This window comes from Myodes glareolus, chromosome 15 (assembly GCF_982192425.1).
Source record: "Myodes glareolus chromosome 15, mMyoGla1.1, whole genome shotgun sequence".
Classification (NCBI taxonomy): domain Eukaryota; kingdom Metazoa; phylum Chordata; class Mammalia; order Rodentia; family Cricetidae; genus Myodes; species Myodes glareolus.
This window is the reverse complement of record NC_142040.1, coordinates 36640704-36660007: the sequence shown is the minus strand read 5'-3', so window position 1 is coordinate 36660007 and position 19304 is coordinate 36640704. Positions and strand designations below refer to the sequence as shown.

Genomic DNA, 19304 nt, shown 5'->3' with positions numbered 1-19304 from the left:
AGTCAATGTTTTTTTTTTTTCTTTTTTGTCATTCTTCTTAACAAACCTACTATATAATGGAAATACGCTGGCTTTGGTGACGCAAATGGGCTCTTGTCTTTCTGTAAAAGGGCTGGGCACAGCACAGGTAGATTGTGAGGTCAGATTTCAATGCCTGAGTGGCTCTCTTTACTCAATGGGAACTGAAGGCACTTTTGGCTGTGGGCTCACAGGTACATTCCACTGAAGGACTGTGAGTCACTCTCCTCATGAGCTCAGCAGGGGCATGAAGGGGTCACCATGGGCTCTCTACTGCTCTAGGGGTAGTAGAGTAGTTCATGTCTGCAGGCATTCTGTCCCTGATTTCAGATAATGTTTCCGCGAATACTAGCATTCAATTTTTGCTTGACATGTAAAAGAAGGAAGAGAGGGAGGGAGGGAGGGAGAGAGGGAGGGAGGTAAAATGACTGAAGTTGATTTAATTTACTTCATAGAACATTCCAGCAGTCCTGGAATGATTAAAATTATTTAGGGACATTTACTGTTGATCTTGGCCTCTAAGAATGAGGAGAGACGTAAACTGAAACTGTCTCAGGGTCACTTGGAGAAACACCGCATGAGGTGATTTGTGTAAGGAAGCAGGCAGCAGCTCACACCGAGTTTGAGGTTCATGTTACAGGGTCTTAGGGTGGACAGCCAACGTGAACCACAAGGTAAACCGAGTTTTTGGAATTGTATAAACTGATGGACCTGTCCAATTTCTTGAATGGAGAGATAATCTGACCCTTATTTTTCGATTTTAAATAAACAAACCCATCTCAAGTTGAATGACTGGGTCTAATACTCTTAGCACTACCAAGAAAGCATTATTAGCTAGTGGTTATAAACGCTTTAGGGTTATACCACCCAAATCAACACTACCTACTTTGCTCTTACCTCAGCCACAAAAGTTGGTCTCTACGTCTTAGACTCCTCAGTTAGGAGTGAAACTAGGATATTTGGGAATTAAGTTAGATAATGTAGGTCAGATGCTTTTAAAAAAGTGTAGACACAGCCAGAGCCTTCAGAGCTCTGTTAACTCTTGTTGTTCAAGAGGACATCGTAAGGTTGGATAAATGACTCAGTGATTAAGAGGCTTTGCTGCTCTTCCAGAACACCCGAGTTAAGTTTCCAGCACTCACATGTCAGCTCACGGTTACCTACAACTCTGGTTCCAGGTGATTTGATGTCCTCTTCTGGCTTCCTTAAGCAATGGATCTCTCTCTCAAACACACACACACACACACACACGAATCAATAAGTAAAACAATCTTTAATAAAATAAAATAAACAAGACAGGGCCTTCCTTTGTTTCAACCATCAGAATTCTGAAGTAAATAAAATTCATCACTACTAACTATACAGATTCTGCCTTAAGAAATCCCATTCTTCTAGAAGAACCTTCTCCTGTGTATCTCTAAGACTGAGAACCAGGGGCAGTTCAAAAGTGGGATCTGGGACTTTCACTGAGTTTCAAAGAATTCTCTTGAGGGCCTACATCTACAGGATACTTTCAAATTTAGTGATCGCTGAAGGCTGTTCAAGAAACTTAGGACATTTTAGATACTGGAAGGAAATGACAAACATTGATCAAAGTTACAAAATTCAAAACGGTCACTTTCTATGCACTCGCCTTTTGGGTGGCCTTAAAAGTCTAACAAAAAAAGCACAGAATATTGTGAAGAGTTCTACCAAGAGTCACCATGCAAGACAGTTAACCAATTTAGCTTTTGACAGCCGAATGATGAATGTATTTAATAACCTTCTGTTTTACTTTGACAAAAGATTAGGTGTAGCTTGGCTTCTGACCCTTGGCCTAGAGATACAGGAAAAACACAAGGGAATCTGCCATAAATGAAAGCTCTATGGGATATTGACCAAGAGCGGTGACATTTTGTTTGTGCTATGACAAATAGAGCTTGCCTAAGGACCAGAGTGTGGAGCGAGCTACTAGTTACCCATAAAGGCAGGGTAGTAGTGGCACACTCTACTCAGTGTGCCACTATTTGGGAAGCAGAGGCAGACAGATCTCTGTGAGTTCAAGGCCACCCTAGGCGACTTGAGACTCATTCAGTCTAAAAGAGAATCACCTAGGTAGGTGGTGATGGCACACACCTCTAATCTCGGTACTTAGGAGTCACATGACTTTAATTCCAGTACTAGGAAGGTGGGGACTGGACAGAGAGAGAGGATTATAAGATGGGAGGAGACAGGAGCTCCAGGCATTCAGTCTGAGGACTTGTAGAGATAGGATACCCCTTTATGGCTGAGAAGTAGGTGAAGTAAGAGGTGGCTGTGGCTATAACCATTGTCTCTCTGATCTTTTAACATTTACCCTGATATCTGTTTTGGGGTTTTTATTATTAAGACAATTAGAATTTGCGGCACAGTCAGGTGTTGCGTCACAATCATCTGTGACATCAGAGAGATGACCTTCTCTATCTGGAACTACCTAGATAGGTGTTTGATAGACATGTCCTCATCCAACCCCTTAACCCCCATCACCCTGACTCTAAGGTGTCCAGGCATCTCCCATGTAAGTTGCCTATGGCCCTCGCTGGACACTGGATAACCCATGGTGGTCTGAGCTAGGAAGCTTCAGGCCACGGGCTGTAAGGTAAATAGCCATTTGATGAAGGTTTCAGATAACCTTCTCAGTGTGTCCCAGTTTGTACCTGCCAATCAAAAACTGAGAAAACATCACATCCCCCATGTGGTGTCTTTGAGAATTGTTAGGATGGCTGTACCTTAGGAGTATGTGTTCTTCCTGCACCCCTCCCAGGCTCTATCAGAAGCAATGCCAGTACAGCAGAGGGACAAGGCAGACAGAGTGGGTATGTGGAGAATTCAAACAGGTTCAAAATGAAAATAGACACTGCTTTATGTTGTCTTTTGTGTCAGAATGATCAGGCCTGATGGCACTGGGACACACTGGAAATACAAACCTCAATCAAGGCAGCTGATATTTGGTCCTCTCTCTCTCTCTCTCTCTCTCAGCTAAAACAGACCAACGTGGCCAGTGTTTCCCATTTGTGAAGCAATGATGAGACTTTTCTGTGTTGAGTGATCATTTCATCCAAAATTCCAAACACACTGCCTGGCAAATTCTTTGAAAGCCAAAGAAAATAATTCAGGGTTGGGGGAGCAGCTGTGCTACCAGCTTCTTCTCATCGCAGTCTAAAACATGGATGACTATTTCATTAATCTGTAAGAGACTCATTCAAGGGGAGTGGCAAATGCGACAGTGAGCTCATGTTTCTCTACTCTCTTAACATTCTGTGTTTTAATGGCCGATATAATGAAAAGCAAGAATGCAGCACAGTGGGATGAATTTGTAATTGCTAACATTTCAGGCTTTCCAGGAGAAAATTTTTGAGTCAGACAATGAACTCTGGCAAAATTGGTGCCTACTCCCAGGAGACTGGATTCTGATTTGAAACATCCCTTGTTGATACTGTTTCACCAATCATTAGCCAAAAATCTGAATAACTAGATTGAGTAACTAGTAACCAAACTGAATGAGCAATTTGGTTGGGTTTAACTAGAGGAGGCAGAAGAGAAAACATTTATTGAATACCTCCTACCCATTTGGCACTTTACCTGAAGTTCCTTTGTGAGGTACTTGGGACTATTCCTTATTTTATGGCTTCAAAATGATGTTTGAAGAGGACCTGCTTAACTCCTAGAGATTAGGCTCTCCCACTACACAATGGATATATTGATGTTAGCAAGAATTAACTCAGAGGCTCTTGCCAGTAGTGGTCAGAAACACACGCACACACAGCATTTTCCAAACATGTTTAAATTTACTACGGTAGGCGAGGTCAGCTACTGATTGCCAAGTCAAAGAAAACAATTTGGGGTTGGTAACTGGAGTCTTTCTGCCTTCATGGAGGTGCCTGTGCAGTAACTAGATTAGGATCTCATTTTCTTTTATTCTCCCTAAAATCCAACACAGGGCCAGTTGTGATGAGATGTATTTTGGTGGCTTAGCCTCAGGCTTTTCTTAAATACACCCATGGGGTATGGTAAGGAAATTGTTTATATAAATCCTGTATTATTTTTGTGAATAAAACACAATGGGGTATTTTCATGGGTGTTGTAGATCTGTTAAGCAGCTTATTGATCAACAGTACTAAACCCAGATATGTGAGTGTGGTTCTTAAATTGCCAGTCATCTCACCATGAAATTTTCAGGCAAATGGATGGAGCTAGAAAAAACCATCCTGAGTGAGGTCACCCAGACCCAGAAAGACAAACATGGTAAGTACTCATTCATAAGTAGATACTAGATATAAAGCAAAGGTCAGACTACAATCCACAGCTCCAGAGAAGTTAGGTAAGAAGGAGGACCCTAAGAGGGACACATGAATAACCCTGGGAAGGGGAAATAGATGTGATCTTCTGGGTAAACTGGGGGTGGGGGGTGCTGTAGAGGGGAGGAAATAGGGGATGGGAGCATGAGGCACCAGGATGGTCAAGTTGGGGGAGGGACAGAGTGGAAGAGCAATAAAAGATATCTTGATAGAGGGAGCAGTTTATGGGGTTAGGGAGAAACCAGGTACTAGGGAATTTCCAAGGAATCCACAAGGATGGCCCCAGCCACCTCCTAGCAATAGTAGAGAAGATGCTTGAGCTGGCCTTCCCCTGTTATCAGATTAGTGAATACCCTGTCATTAAAGACTCTTCATCCAGTAACTGATGGAAGCTGATGCAAAGATCCACAGCCAAGGACTGGGCCAAGCTCCAGGAGTCCAGCTGAAGGGAGTGATCATATGAGCAAGGGATCAAGATCACCATGGGGACAAACACACAGACAGCTGACCTGAGCTGGAGCTCAAGGACTCTAGATCGATCTACAGCTGGAGAGCCTGCATGGGACCCAGATAGGCCCTCTGCATGTGGGTGACAGTTGTGTAGCCTGGTTTGTCTGTGGGACCCCTGGCAATGGGATCAGGATTTATCCCAGGTGCGTGAACAGGCTTTCTGGAAAGGATTCCCAGTGGTGGGATACCTCAGTCTTGATGCAACAAGGAGGGGCTTGGTTCTGCCTCAACTTAATGCGCCAGGCTTTGTTGACTCCTCATGGGAGGCCTTACCCTTTCTGAGGAGTGGACTTGGTGGGGGGAGAAGGGGGCAGAGGAGGGAGAGTTGGAGGAGGGGAGAGAGGGGGGACTGTGGTTGGTATGTAAAACGAATTTACAGCAAGCAATAAAGAGGACAGATTTCTTTCATTTGTTCTAGGCCAGTAAACAAGCTTTTTGCTTGTTTTTTTTTTTTTCTTTCCCTCAACTAATAAGAAGGAAGAAGCCTATTGTGAAATGCAGAGGCCAGACTGGGAACCAGATATTTTGGTGTGATTTTGACCTTTATTTTGCTAAGTGGAGCTATGACATTGTTTGAAGGAGAGTGGCAGAGAAAAGTGAGAGCCTCTTAGAAGATTTAAAACATTTTGAGACTTGGTCTGGGGAGGTTGGCTCAGTGGTAGAGTGTAGGCACAGTATACGTGAGACCCTGGGGTTCAATCAATAACTATAACTCCAAAACCCTACCTAACCAAAAAAAAAAAAAAAAAGAAAAAGAAAAGAAAAATCCAAACCCTCCCAAAATCTAAATAAATAAAAACAAGAAAAAGAAAAAATACAAGAATACTAAATATCTGATTAGAGTGTAATCATTTAAATTTCCATATTATTAGTGTGTATTACTTTTTTTGAGGCTCTGACATCGCAAAGGCAAACTGCTGATTTAGAATCAGTGTGACCATAAAATGAATTTTAAAAATCACCTATACGTCTATGATCACCAAAACCAAATCCTTTAAAGATATTTTCACTAAAATTCTTAAGCCTTAGAACACGAAATACTTCTTTATGCTACAGCGATTATTTTAGTATTGGAAGAAAGTTACTATAGCCGTGCTCAGGGTTGGAACCGAGGCCAGGGATGACATAAACGATTCAATCTGTATCGAATACAGTCAATCTGTATCTTTGGGCTTGTGAATTGCTGTGTCCAGTGCAGTCATGAATGTAGCCCAGCATATTTGTAGGTGAGAATATCATGGAGCTGTAGCAAAAGGCGGGTTTGAAGCTTGGGGTTATTTTTGTTACGCTCAGGAAACCTTCTTGGCCCACAGGGAAGCGAAAGTGCTGCCCTAGGTAATGGTTTAAAGAAGCCTAACAACGTCGTCAACAATGGCCCAACTGCACTGGTGTTAGTCACAGGTGTTGGGGTGGGGTGGGACCATTATCAATTCAGTTGATGGCTCCTATACACTTGGCACGGAGCCGAACTGAGGCAAGCACATCATTTAAAGTACAGGACACCTGGCTTCTTCGGCAGCATGGAAATTTCAGCCACCTTAAACCTGGACAAGGGTGGGAAAATGAGAAAACCCGTTCTTAAACATGCTTTGGCTCAGCTTCTGCCCGATCCAAATCCTGCTTTCCTGCCTTAGGGGAGTGTTTCCAAGTCGGTGCTGGCTGCTAGACTGTGGTCACTCAAGAGACACTGGTGGTGGCCTCCGTACAAAGACATTTATTATCACCTCTCTCAGCTGCCACCTCATGCTGATAACTTGAGACAGAGTGGCTGGCGACATTCTCAGTCCACATACCAGCTGCTTCTGGACAGCGGTCCACAGCGGAACCACAGGCCATGTTTCTGATGCTGCCTAGTTAGGGATACCCCTGCCCCAGGCTTGATGACACCCATGGGAAGAAAGGCCTGTCAAGGGAGGGTTTTATTTTATTTTTATTTTTTAAAAAAGAATATAAACTATCTTTTTTCATTATATGTACCAATCCCAGTTCCCACTCCCTTCCCTCCTCCCATTCCCTCTACTTACCTCCCACCCCACCCCCATCCATTCCTCATAGAGAGTAAGGCACATTGCTTTGGGGAAAGTCCAAGCCCCTCCCTACTATATCCAGGCTGAGCAAGGTGTCCATTCAAAAAGAATACATTCCAAAAAGCCAGTACAAGCAGTAGGGATAAATCCTGCTGTCACTGTCAGTGGCCCCTCAATCTGCCCCAGCCATGCAACTGCTACCCACATTCAGAGGGACTAGTTTGGACCTATGCTGTTTTCTTCCCTGTCTGGTTGGAGTTGGTGAGCTCACATTAGCTCAGGTAAACTGTTTCAGTGGGAGAACCCATCATGGTCTTGACCTCTTTGCTCATATTCTCACCCGTCCCACTCTTTGACTGGCCTTTGGGAGCTCAGTCAAGGGAAGGCTTTAGAAGGTCCTTTATAGAGAAACTGCATTCCCACTCGGCAGTAGATAAGGCCAACGATGCACATAGGCACGTTCTTATCTGCCTTCTTCAGTTTGGGGGGGAGGGAGGCTGGCTAACATTTTCAACCCATTATCGAAATCAGCTAGCACACTGCTCTACTTCGTCGCTCTAGGCAGGGACTAGCAGGCTTCCTCAATAGCCTTCTCTGTTAGGACATATATTTTAGGCCGATACCATTTTACATTTTTACACAGTCAAGACATTGGAAATTACAGGCAAACTGGTCTAACACAGGGCTTCAGCCCCACCAGGCAAATGGAGATAAATTATGGCTGGCTGCCTCGGCTTTTATATGCAAAAGTGACTTAAAACACCTCTGTTCCTCGCGTGAGAACCTAGCTTTCCAGATGCAGGAGGCAAAGCTGCAGAAAGACTACAGAAAGGCTCACATGGAGATTTGGGGAGACAAGAGCCGGCAGTGCATTGCTGGAAGGAAATGAAAAACTCTAAAGCTGCCCAAAGCATTTCCCTTCATTTTTTTCCACACAGGTCCCCTGAGGTCAAGATGCTTAATATTCTCAGAGCTAGAGGCAGGCTGGACTGTGATACACTGTTCATCCTACCTTTAAATCATCACAGGCCCTTTGTCAAAACAGTTGACTCGGTCACTCCTCAGAGGACACACGTGCCTGTGCTGTGTGATCTCAGCGTCTTGGGAGTCAGGAAGATGAAACAATGTTCAGACTTGTGTTTGTCACCAATCTTACTGCCTTTAAGGGCAAGTCTTTTAAGTGCAGATACACAGTAAACAGATGAGAAATTTCCTACGTCTTTAGACCTTGGGGAAATGCTAATCAAAATTTTATTCATTTTTATTTTTTCTTTCCTGTTTTATAAAGAATTTTTTTAATACAATCTTTTCTCATTTTACACAGTCATCCCACTCCCTCCCCCTCCTCCTGGCCCACCCTTCGCCCTCACCTCCCCCTCCCCCCATCTACTCCTCAGAAAGGGTAAGGGGAGTCAACAAAGTCTGACACTTCATTTTGAGGCAAGACCAAGCACCTCCCCCATCCCATATCTAGACTGAGCAAGGTATCCCTCCAAAGAGAATGCGCTCCTAGACAACAGTTCAAACACTAGGGATAAATCCTGGTCCCACTTCCATTGGCCCCACATACTGCCCAAGCCTCACAACTGTCCCCACCTTCAGTGGGCCTAGTTTGGTCCTATGCAGTTTCCCCGCTATCAGTCCAGAGTCAGCGAGCTCTCACTAGCTCAGGTCAGCCTATTCTGTAAATATCACCACCATGGTCTTGACTCATTTGCTCATATTATCGCTCCTCCCTCTCTTGAACCAGAGAACATAAGGGAATTGGATGCTCAAGAAGGGGGAAGGACAGTGAGGGAGAGAAAGGAAAGAGATATCTTGATTGAGGGAGCCACTGAAGGGCTAGTGAGAAACCCGGCACTAAGGAAATTTCCAGGAATCCACAAGGATGACCCCAGCTAAGACCCTAAGCAACAGTGGAGAGGACGCCTAAACTGGCTTTCCCCTGTCATCAGATTGATGACTACCTTAATGTCATCATAGAACCTTCATTCAGCAACTGATGGAAGCAGATACAGAGATCTACAGTGAAGCACTGGACTGCTAATCAAAACTATGTTGACATCCTACCTCACTCTAATCAGTAGCTGTCATCAAGACAAAGAACAACAGCTGCAAGGATGCTGGGGAAAAGGAACACTTAATACATTGCTGATCGGAATGTAAACTGGTCCAGCCACAGGAAAGTCAGTATGGAGGCCTCTCAAAAAATTAATACCAGAACTATCATATGGTCCAGCCATATGAGTCCTGAATATATACCTGAATGATTGTAAATCAGAATGACACAAAGATTCATTTACATCGATGCTTACTCCAACATGATTCATAATAGAAAAGATATGGAATCATCCTAGAGACCTTTCAACTGACTAGGGATAAAGGAAATGTGGTACATAGGCAATGTGGCTTTATTCAAACCAAATAGGAAAGTAATCATGGTCATTTTCAGAAAAATGGATAAAACTCCTGATTATTATGCTAGGTGAGAGATTAGTTGGACTCAGAAAAAAATCACATGTTTTCTTTCATATACACAATGTAGACTTTAGGAAAAGACAATACCCAGTAGGAGACAGGAAAATGAGAGAAACAGTGTTGAATATATACAAAGCACATTATATACATGTAAGAAGATGTCAAGAGGGGCTTTAAAAGACCATTATTTCTATGCACAGCAGGCCAGAATAGTTGTTTTGTTGAATGACAGAGTCAGAGATAGATTTCTAATAAACTGATACTAAATATCTTGAAAAGGCACGTTTACAATTATAACATCATTTATCAATAAATCTACTGAGTTGCTACCCATCAGTCTTTTTAAAATATTAGGGGAAGTTTGAGATTAAAATGGTATTGGCACCGTCACAGTTATCAATTTCTTGTTCTGTATGTCACCTACTTTTTACGTACGAGAAGAGTGAAGTAGAAAACAGTGGAACAGTTTAATCAAACCACATTGAGAGACAGGTACTTTTCCAGTTAGAAGGACAAGAAACTCATGGGGAGCATGCAGTAATTCATTAAAATTACAAAGCTCTGTGTATTCACTTTGATTTGTGGATAAAGACCAAGATGTCTTTGCATCTACTGCTGTAATGTGTACCCTGAAGTTAGGCTGAAACCGAAACAAATATCCCAAAGGAACTAACGAGGAAAATAATAAAAAAGGTTCTGAACAGAGAAAAATTTGTTCTCATATCTAAGATTCACAAACTATAACTTACAGATACAGAATAATGTTCAAAAGGCTGTGGAGAACGGTAAGCATAATTGTGTTAGTGTTTACAGGCAAGATGATTTTGTTTTTATCTATTCTTCCGTAATTTATGAATGCATTTTTACAATTAACAATGAAACTACAAATAACTATCTAAACTCAACATTTTTCATTTGCAGACGATGTTTGCTGGTGTCATGCATTTTTACCTCAGTCTATACGCAAACAATCTCTTTCCTATATTTATTTTGTAATGAAACACTCAGGAAATGCTTCCCCCTTTGTCTGGAGAAGACAAAAACAAAAACAAAACAAAACAAAACAGCTTTTATGTCACTTTAGGGAAACAATTAGTTAATATACACATGCAAAAGAACAGGCCATCAAATATGAAAAATATTTATTTTAAATCCCCAAGTACTCTTCTCCAAGTGTTCCTAATATAAAGATGGATGAGTTGTTCATCACAGCGATGCTGGGCATTACCCCCACATCTCAGTCATTTCCGTATTTATCTTCTTCATTGTTTTAAAGTATATCCCCACAAGGGAAAATCATCTAAAAAAAATGGGTTGGGTTTGACTCAAAACTCTGAAAATACAAATTCTAATTTCGTGTTACGTTCAGGAAATATCTTCCCTCCGGATGCAATGCTTGAGAAGCAATTGGATCCTGTCATGCCTGTAACTTGAATCTCCTGACCTTTCATGGTGATTTCACCAATTGAAAAAGAGTGTCGCACACTCAGTGGTGGCAAGGAAACAGACATTTGCTCACAGTCTGTGGACTCTGGCTCAGTTGACAGGGATTTTCCATCAATGGTGGGAAAATCATGGAATGACATAGCAACCCCTGGCTTTGGATAGGTTCTGTGGAGAAGCCATAATTCTACTTGTATGTGTCTGAGAAATCTCAGATAAATCTCTTTAAAAGACATTGCTAAGACCTCTCAGGTGACGTCTAGATGTATCAGAGAGAGTCCAATCTCTGTACGGAGTGTGTTTATCTTTTTGGTTCTGAGCCTTAACCTTTTAGATCTGAGCCATTTCTCCAGGCCTATGTGTTTGCAATCCATGGCACAGTGAACATTTCTGCTGGGAGAAGCAATGAAGTATCCTCCTCTGTCCTCGGTACTGTTCCTACAAACGCTGCAGTGAGCTTTTCAAAGGCTTTAAATTTTCCATAGAAGACCAGCTCTGGAAAAGTACTTTTCCAGATGCAGGTGGGGGGGGGAGTGTGCCGGCTAATGCCGGTGTCAATCCTACAGGAAATGAGACTCACAGTAAAGGGGACGAAAACTCTCCACGCCATTTCTGGAGTAGTGAAGCAGAGCTGTTCGTTGAGGGTCAGAGGAGCTGCCACCTCATCTGTTGTCACTTGGAGGGCCTTGGTCACATTCCAGGTCACCTCTCTGAGTCCCTGGCCAATACTGTGTTCTTGTGCTCATTCCTCAGGGTCCAAATAGCCAGACTACCAGCTGTAGAAATGTGTATGTGTACGCAAGCGTGTAGGTAAGCTCAGTAGTTAGGGGTGAGAATAAGAGAAATATTAACTAAATCACCTAAGAAAACTAATGCTTGTTAAACTCTTAGGGTATTATTTGGCTCTTAGTCTAAAACCACCAATATACCAAAGGAGACGCCTTGATTAAAATATAAGACATTTGTATTTCTAGGATTTATGGATAACTATCAGTATGTGAATATAAGGTATGGATTATAAGGATTTGTTTTTCAACTGATAAATCTGTTTGTAGCCAATAAAATTAGACTAGCGGTAAATTTCCAAAGCCTGTTTCTCCAATGACACATCCTATGTTAGAAGCACAAAAACACTTTAGGAATAGCGAGCAGAATGAAAGGGCATTAGCGCTAAGACAGATCGCACTCCATTTGTCCACCATCTGTCCATCCTTCAGGTTTCCATTCTTTCTCCTATCCCCTCCTGCACCAGCTTTCTAAGTCTGCACCTTTGCTTGTTTACATGAGGCTTGTGTCATGGTCCCTAGCTCATCCCTTCTTCCCAAGAGAAGACACTGAACCTGCCTTCATCAAAGCCTTTTCTCCATGACATGATAGTCATGCAACCTCCACTCTGTTGCCTACTGTGCACAAGGTATGTATATGCTCACAAATTCCTCACGGACGACCCCATGACCTCTACTATGTAAGGATCTCAGCACCATTTGTAAAGGACTACTCAAAGTCCAGTCTTGCCCAGGCTTCATGCCTTTGGACTCACTCTGTTATTGTTACCTTCTCTCAAATATCTCCTTCAACATTCAGAAAATGATGAAGTGGGATACTGGTACTCAGCAGAATTTAGTACCAAGATAGCTAAGTGATCATATGAGGGAGCTATGGATGCTTGGAAGGGTACATCTTTCTGTAGGAGTCAGCCGTGATAGGCTAAATATGAACAAATCACCCAATGGAAGTTCTTTACTTCTAACCATTATCACCTGCCAGAGTAGGACTCAGCCATCCATAAGTTTAATGGAGGCCTGAGTCTCAGTAGTTTACTCTGAAACAATACCTGTTTGCAGAAAGAACCACAAACTGAGATTACCTGAGTACCACCCAAGAAAAGACCTTCCAAAGGAAATGCCTAACGTTCCAACCGTTGTAGATAGGATCACCTGCCAGACCACACTCACCAGGACACCCCTAGACAAATGTCATCCAATCAGGGATCTTGAGCCTCAGAAACCCCTCACCCCCACCTTTACTACCATAAATACCCAACTCTAACTGAGCTTGGGGCTCTCCATTTATTCCAATACATTGGACATGCGGAGAGACCAAGTTTGAAAATTTACACAAAATAAAGACTCTTTGCTTTTACATATGGGACTCGGTCTCCTTATTGGCTTTTGGGGGATGCTTTCTTCAGTATCTGCATCCTCCCCAGGTCAGTACTCATTGTAACAGCACCAAAGTCCAGAACGGAATGACAAAAAGTGCTGAGTGAAATTTGGGAAGGATGTAGCAGCAGGATGTGAGAGACCCTGAGTATGATGTGACCATGTCGTTGCTGCCATATTATAAAACTGTCTCATGAGTCATGGTATATTCCCATGTGCCCAAGTACACTGTACTCAAGTGCCATGAGATTATTTGGTCTTTAAAATATGGGTATTGATTTGACATATCTTAGTCATACATCTTTGATTCAGATATAAATTTCTCGCCCTTGCGTCATCATTAGTTCATTATCTGGAGGAGGCTATGTAGTTTGAGGAGGTCCTCCGTTCTCAGCCATGCAATAATCACGGACAGTAGGGACTGCACAGCTTATGTGGGGTTCACAGGAATAAGGAAGATACAATATTGGTACAATGGTCAGCACAAAGACTTGCTTCACCTGCACTAAATGTGCTGGGCTTTTGGGAAGAAGCCCCTCAAACGAAACGCTCCGCAATCTGATCTGCAGGCTCTATTCTAACCAGTCAACCCAAGGACCAGCCTCTTGGGCAGCCACGCCTGTGGAGACCAACTGAAGCCTGGGGCAGAAAGCAATGCCCCTTGGTTGAGATTGTGATTCTGTTTCATATAAAGTGCATTAATCACTCTGGCTGGGAAGCAAGAGGTCCCCAAAGCTGTAGAGCTCATGGGTCAAGTCTGATGGCGTTTTTTTCTATCCCGATGTCGTGTAATTACACTATTGTTTAGCAAAAGTAGCCATCCTTCTACTGCCCAACTTCCTTCCTCAATGACACGGGGCCTGGCCACATTGTTTTAAAAGCGAACAGAATGTGGGCACAAGCAATACTACCTCTTCTAGGCTGTGTGTTTTTGTTGGATCAACAGTCTCCCCTGCCACTCTGAGTTGCCAAATGTTACAACAAAAATATGCTCCAAGATAGATAGTCTGAGAAAGAAAACTCCAAGGAAGGCCTAACAGCAACCTGTAGTGGGAGATACAGGTGCCTCCTCCTCCACGCCTAAAAGGAAGAAACCGATGTTTACGATTGCACACTACTGAAAATTGAAAGTTGTTGCTTATCTCACAGTTAAAGATCAATATAGGAAAAGTGTTTAATTGTTTCACTCCAACTAGGCCACTAAATTTCTATTTTATTTATACACTCAAAGTTACCCTAGTCACGCTGCTCCTTATTGTTCCTCAGTGACAATGAGACCTTACTCTCGTTTGTTCCCACTTTTTAATCTTATTGTGTGACACTCTGCCAGAATTTGTTTTTTTTTTCTATTTTTAATTAGCTAATTTATCTTTCATCCAGACCACAGCCTCCCTTCTATCCTTGTCTTCACCTCGCATTCCCTCCCGTCTTGATCCCTCCTTCTTCCCTCAAACCACCCTTCCTCCCTAATAGCTCTCTCAGACACGGACAGGGCAGGCCTCCCATGGGCTTCAGGAAAATGGTATATTAAATTGCCTTAGGCCAGGCACCCCCAGCTCCCCACCCTGTATCCAGGCAGGGCAAGGCAACCCAGGATGAGGAATAGGTACCCAAGAGCCTGTCAAAGCAACAAGGACAGCTCCTGTTCCCATGGCCGGGAGTCCCACATATAGACCAAGCTGCACAACTGTCACATATATGCACAGGACCTAGGTCAGACCCATGCAGGCTCCCCGGTTTGGTGCAGGAGAATTGTCTGTATTCTGTCAATCATGTTTTAAATAAACGCTGATTGGCCAGGCAGGAGGTATAGGCGGGAAAGCCAGACAGGAAGTGGAAATGATGCAAAGAGAGCAGGAGAATTCTGGGGAGGAGGAAGTTGATTCCTGCCACTCCTGCCCAGATCACCGAAGCAGCAGGATGCAAGCTGCCCCACTGAAAAAGGTACTGAGCCACATGGCTAAAATAGATCAGAAAAATGGGTTAGTCAAGATGTGAGAGTTAGCCTGTAAGAAGCCTGACCTAACAGACCAATCAGCATTATAACGTAGGGAGTCCTCTGTGTCATTTTCTTTGGGGCTAAACAGCTGGGGGGGGGGCAGGGCAGGACAGAAACACAAACAAGCAGGCCCCTTCATGTTACACCGGTTGTTGGTTCAGACTTTGTTAGCTCCCATGAGCCCGGTTAGTGGTTTCTGTGGGATTTCCTGTGATACGCTGGACCCCCCTGTTTCCTACAGTCTCCTCAGCAGGGCTCCCTGAGGCCCAGAGTCTATAAATCTGCCTTCATCGGTCACTGGATGAAGGCTATCTGATGACAAGCATCACCAATCCAATCGCAGAGCATGGGCCGTTCAGGCTACGCACCCACTACTGTCAGGTGTCTTAACTGGCGCCATCCTTGTAGACTTGTGGAAGTTTCCTTTGCCTCTACCTGACTTCTTAAAGCCCCCCTTTCCAATCTTCTCTCTCAGCACTGTCCCCCTCTGCCCATCCCTCAACCAAATCCCTCAAGGTTCCATGTCCACCCTCTCCTCCAGCCCATCCAGGGGATCTCTATTTCCCCTTTCCAGGTAGATCCATGTGTCCTCCCCTTGGACCTTCTTTGTGACCTAGCCTCTCTGGGTCTATGAATTGTAGCCTGATTATTCTTTATTTTATGTCTTATATCCACTTATAAGTGAGGACATACCATATTTGTCTTTCTGAGTCTGGATCTCCTCATTCAGAAGGATTTTTTTCCCCTAGAATTTGTATTTTTAACAAAGAACTTCAGACTCCCCTGTCTTTTTCCTTTCTCAGAGAGATGCCCCGAACTTCTGGAACACCCTGTGGCCCTCTTGTTTGGCTCGTATCTTTTGTAGTAAACTCTAGTGCCTCTGGTCATGCCCCTCTATCACTTACCATTCATTGTGTCACCGAGCATAGAAATGTGCGCCCAGGAGCAGGCTATCAACCTCAGTTCCAGACAGAGTAGACCCCTCCACTCAATGTTGTACAGTTCAGGTCAATCCACCTTGAAACTGATTGTCATTTGGATAGCCTGCTTCTAAGAACACCATCACCATCTCCAGATTGTCTCAGTCAGACATCTGAAATTACTGATTTCCCAGTCTCTCCTCTCCAAGCAGCCAGCCTCGTTTTCCTGAAACTTTGAAAGCCCAGGAACACCACCTGCTGTGGGACAATGGTCTGTACCTTGTCAACTGAATTTTAATAAAACGCTGATTGGCCAGTAGCCAGGCAGGAAGTATAGGCGGGGCAACCAGGCAGGAAATATTGGTGGGAAAATGAGAATAGAAGAATTCTGGGAAAAGGAAAGATTCATCCAGACAAAGAGGAAGCAAGATGTGACTGCCTGGCCAAAGTAGGTACCAAGCCACATGGCTAACACAGACAAGTATTATGGGCTAATATAAGTTATAAGAGTTAATAAGAAGCCTAAGCTAATAAATAGGCCAATCAGTTTATAATTAATGTAGACCTCTGTGTGTTTCTTTGGGACTAAACGGCTGTGGGTCTGGGCAGGACAGAAACTTTGATCAACAACTACCCATGTCTCTTCAGTCTCATGGACACTCGATTAGGACGCCTCACCATTTTAGCTAGGTAATAAGTTCTTACATGTTCTCCCTATCCTTGGCTTTGAGTCCAGTTCCCCACGGCAGACAAAAATGCTTCTGCAAACATACCTGATTATGCTATTGGATTCTGTCCTCCTTTCATTGGCTCAGGACTTAGGAGACCCTTTATGATCTGAACTTTGCTCCCCTGGGCTTATTTCTGAGGATCCTCCCATCTCTGACCACTGCACTTTATAACTTAAGGCAGATTATTTTTCTGTATCACCCACAGACCACTGTGGCCCCCCTCCTTTCTCTCAGTCTCTCTGAGACTTCGCTCATCACCTTCATCCTTTCCCTTGGCTGCCTCCCCTTGCTCGTCACAAGCCAGGCCAAGCAATGCCTTCTTTAGAAGTTGACTCTGAGGTTCTCCTCCGGCTTTGTCCTGGCGTGCTGAGTCAGGTGGCCTACTCCGAGTATATTGACAGTGTCCTGCATCTATGTACTTCCCTGTAGCACACTGTATGGAAATTGTTGATTTGGAACTTAATCTCTACCCCAGCCAAGAGCCCCAGATCCTCAGTGTGATATAAACATCTACATATGTTTGTGGCTATGTACGTTCTGAGAGGCCAGGCTCGGCCCCAGCTTCTGTGCAGAACGCACTCATAGCGTGTCACGGAGCTATCATCTCCCAGCAGTGACTGTCTAAGGTGCTGGAAGGTGGGGAAGTTTGGCAAATTATTTGAAGGAAACCGACCAGGGAGAGTTGGACGGGAAAGGGTTCTTTTTTCTATATTAAAGGCAGACATGAAGAAAAGAGTGTTGCTTTTCTGCTGACCATAGCAATTTGTTTGGTGTTGCTTGGTTTGCTTGTTTGGGTGTTTTACTTTTCCATTGCTGTGAAGGGATACCATGAACAAGGCAATTAATGAGAGAAAGTGTTTAGTCTGGAGGCTTGCTTACAGGGTCACAGGGTTAGAGTCCATGACTGTCACTGTGGGGAATATGGTAGCAGGCAGGTACGCCAGCATGGCACTGGGGCAGTAGCTGGTAGCTTACATCTGATCTATAAGCATAAGACAGAGAGATGGGGTGGGGGCAGAAGGACTGGGAATGGTGGTGTGGGCTTTTGAAATCTCAGAGCCCACCTCCACTGACATACCTCTTCCAAATCCATAGCTTCTAATCCTTCCCAAATGGTTCAACCAACTGGAGACCAAGCATTCAAATATATGAGCCTAGGTAGATATTCTATTCAAGCCACAACATATGGAATAACTTACTTGGGGCATATATCTTGAGATGATGAAAGAGCTAGGCAGAAAACTCAGTACCATTTATGGATAGCAAAACAGAAAGGGTTGAGTGTTCAACAAGTTACTGCACTGCTTGTTAAAGGGTTAAGTCAATGATGGTCCCGCTCTCTGTCACTTATGGCCACAAACATTTAGCCATATATGGGGGAGGGCGGTCTATCCTCTGACTTCACTGGTATGGATAAGAACTTAAATCTGGAAGAGAATTAAGATCTTACACTCATAAGGCTGTATGGTATCATATTATGTGGTAAGAAAGTTTTATTAATGTGGAATCATTTGCAAGTCCCAATCAACTTCAAGGAACGGCAACAGTAGCCTTTGGATAAATGGTCCGGGACTTATGAGTCAAATAGAGAATTAAATGGATGTACATGAGTCCTTTAGGAGGATTGTCCTGTTCTAAACTCAGAGACCAGAAAAGTGGTCAAAATCAGTGATTTCTATGTAGTAGTCTTTACTCTTTTTTCTCTTCTCAGCCCCGGTTTTAATTCCAAAGCTAAGGATCTTAAACTGGACAAACCAGTACATCTCTCCTGAACTGTGCACGATGACTCCAAAGAAGGTCAAGATGAGAGGTGCACCCGCAATGCCTTTAACTTTGCCTGGACCTGAACACTAAAAGCCTCTTTGCTTCTGTAGATTGTCTCAGAAACGGAAATGCGAGGAACAACCAGAAACAGTAATCCTTTCTGTATTCTCATTTTTTCTCTGTTTGATATTAAGTATCTCTCAAGGATGCTCTAAATGGCAGTCTGTTAAATAAAAGTGCCTTTCCTGTGTCAATAGAACCAACTCTTCATTTGCATAAACAAATGAAAGACATTGGCCCCAGCAATGGCCCATGAGGTGAAGACACTTACTGGCAAGGCTGAAAATCAGAGTTCAAGCTCAGGACCCACGTGGTGGAAATAGAGAACTGACGCCTGGAAGCTGCCCTCTGACCTCTGTGCCATACACATGCGCACACACCGACACAATCTGACCTCTGTGTCACGCACATGCGCACACAGATACAATCTGATCTCTGTGACACACACACACAGAGACACAATCTGACCTCTGTGACATGCACACACACAGACACAAATCAATAAGTAAATGTCATAAAAATAAATGAAAGATAATTATATAGAAAACTAAGATGGCCGTTTTATAATATTTTTGAGTTGGTTGATAGTTTATATTTTATGCTACATGCACAAACACACACACACACACACACACACACACACACACACACACAAATCTGCTTGCTTGAAAAATAAGATGTTTGTATAGGCAAAAGGTATTTCTTCCTTGAAAGAGTGCTAGCAGATTTGTCTCGAGCCAGCTGAAACAATAATTTGAAGCTTTGTTTATTCTATAATTTAGGAAGAGATGGACTAAACTTGTTCTTTCACATTAAAACTAAACTTTAAAAATAGGTAATAAAATTCAGAAGATTTAAAGCGCACCATCTTTTTTC

General features: G+C 43.3%; 1 protein-coding gene and 1 long non-coding RNA gene across 8 annotated transcripts in view; one reads left to right on the top strand and one right to left on the bottom strand.

Annotated features, from left to right (window-relative positions):
* Pde4d (phosphodiesterase 4D) overlaps positions 1-19304 on the bottom strand; it is a 1387978-nt gene that overhangs the window by 270239 nt on the left and 1098435 nt on the right. The window lies entirely within an intron of this gene.
* Positions 14809-18979, top strand: LOC125406156 (uncharacterized). The gene is made up of 2 exons (XR_007233811.3): positions 14809-14898; positions 18316-18979. It is a non-coding gene; the product is annotated as an uncharacterized LOC125406156 (long non-coding RNA).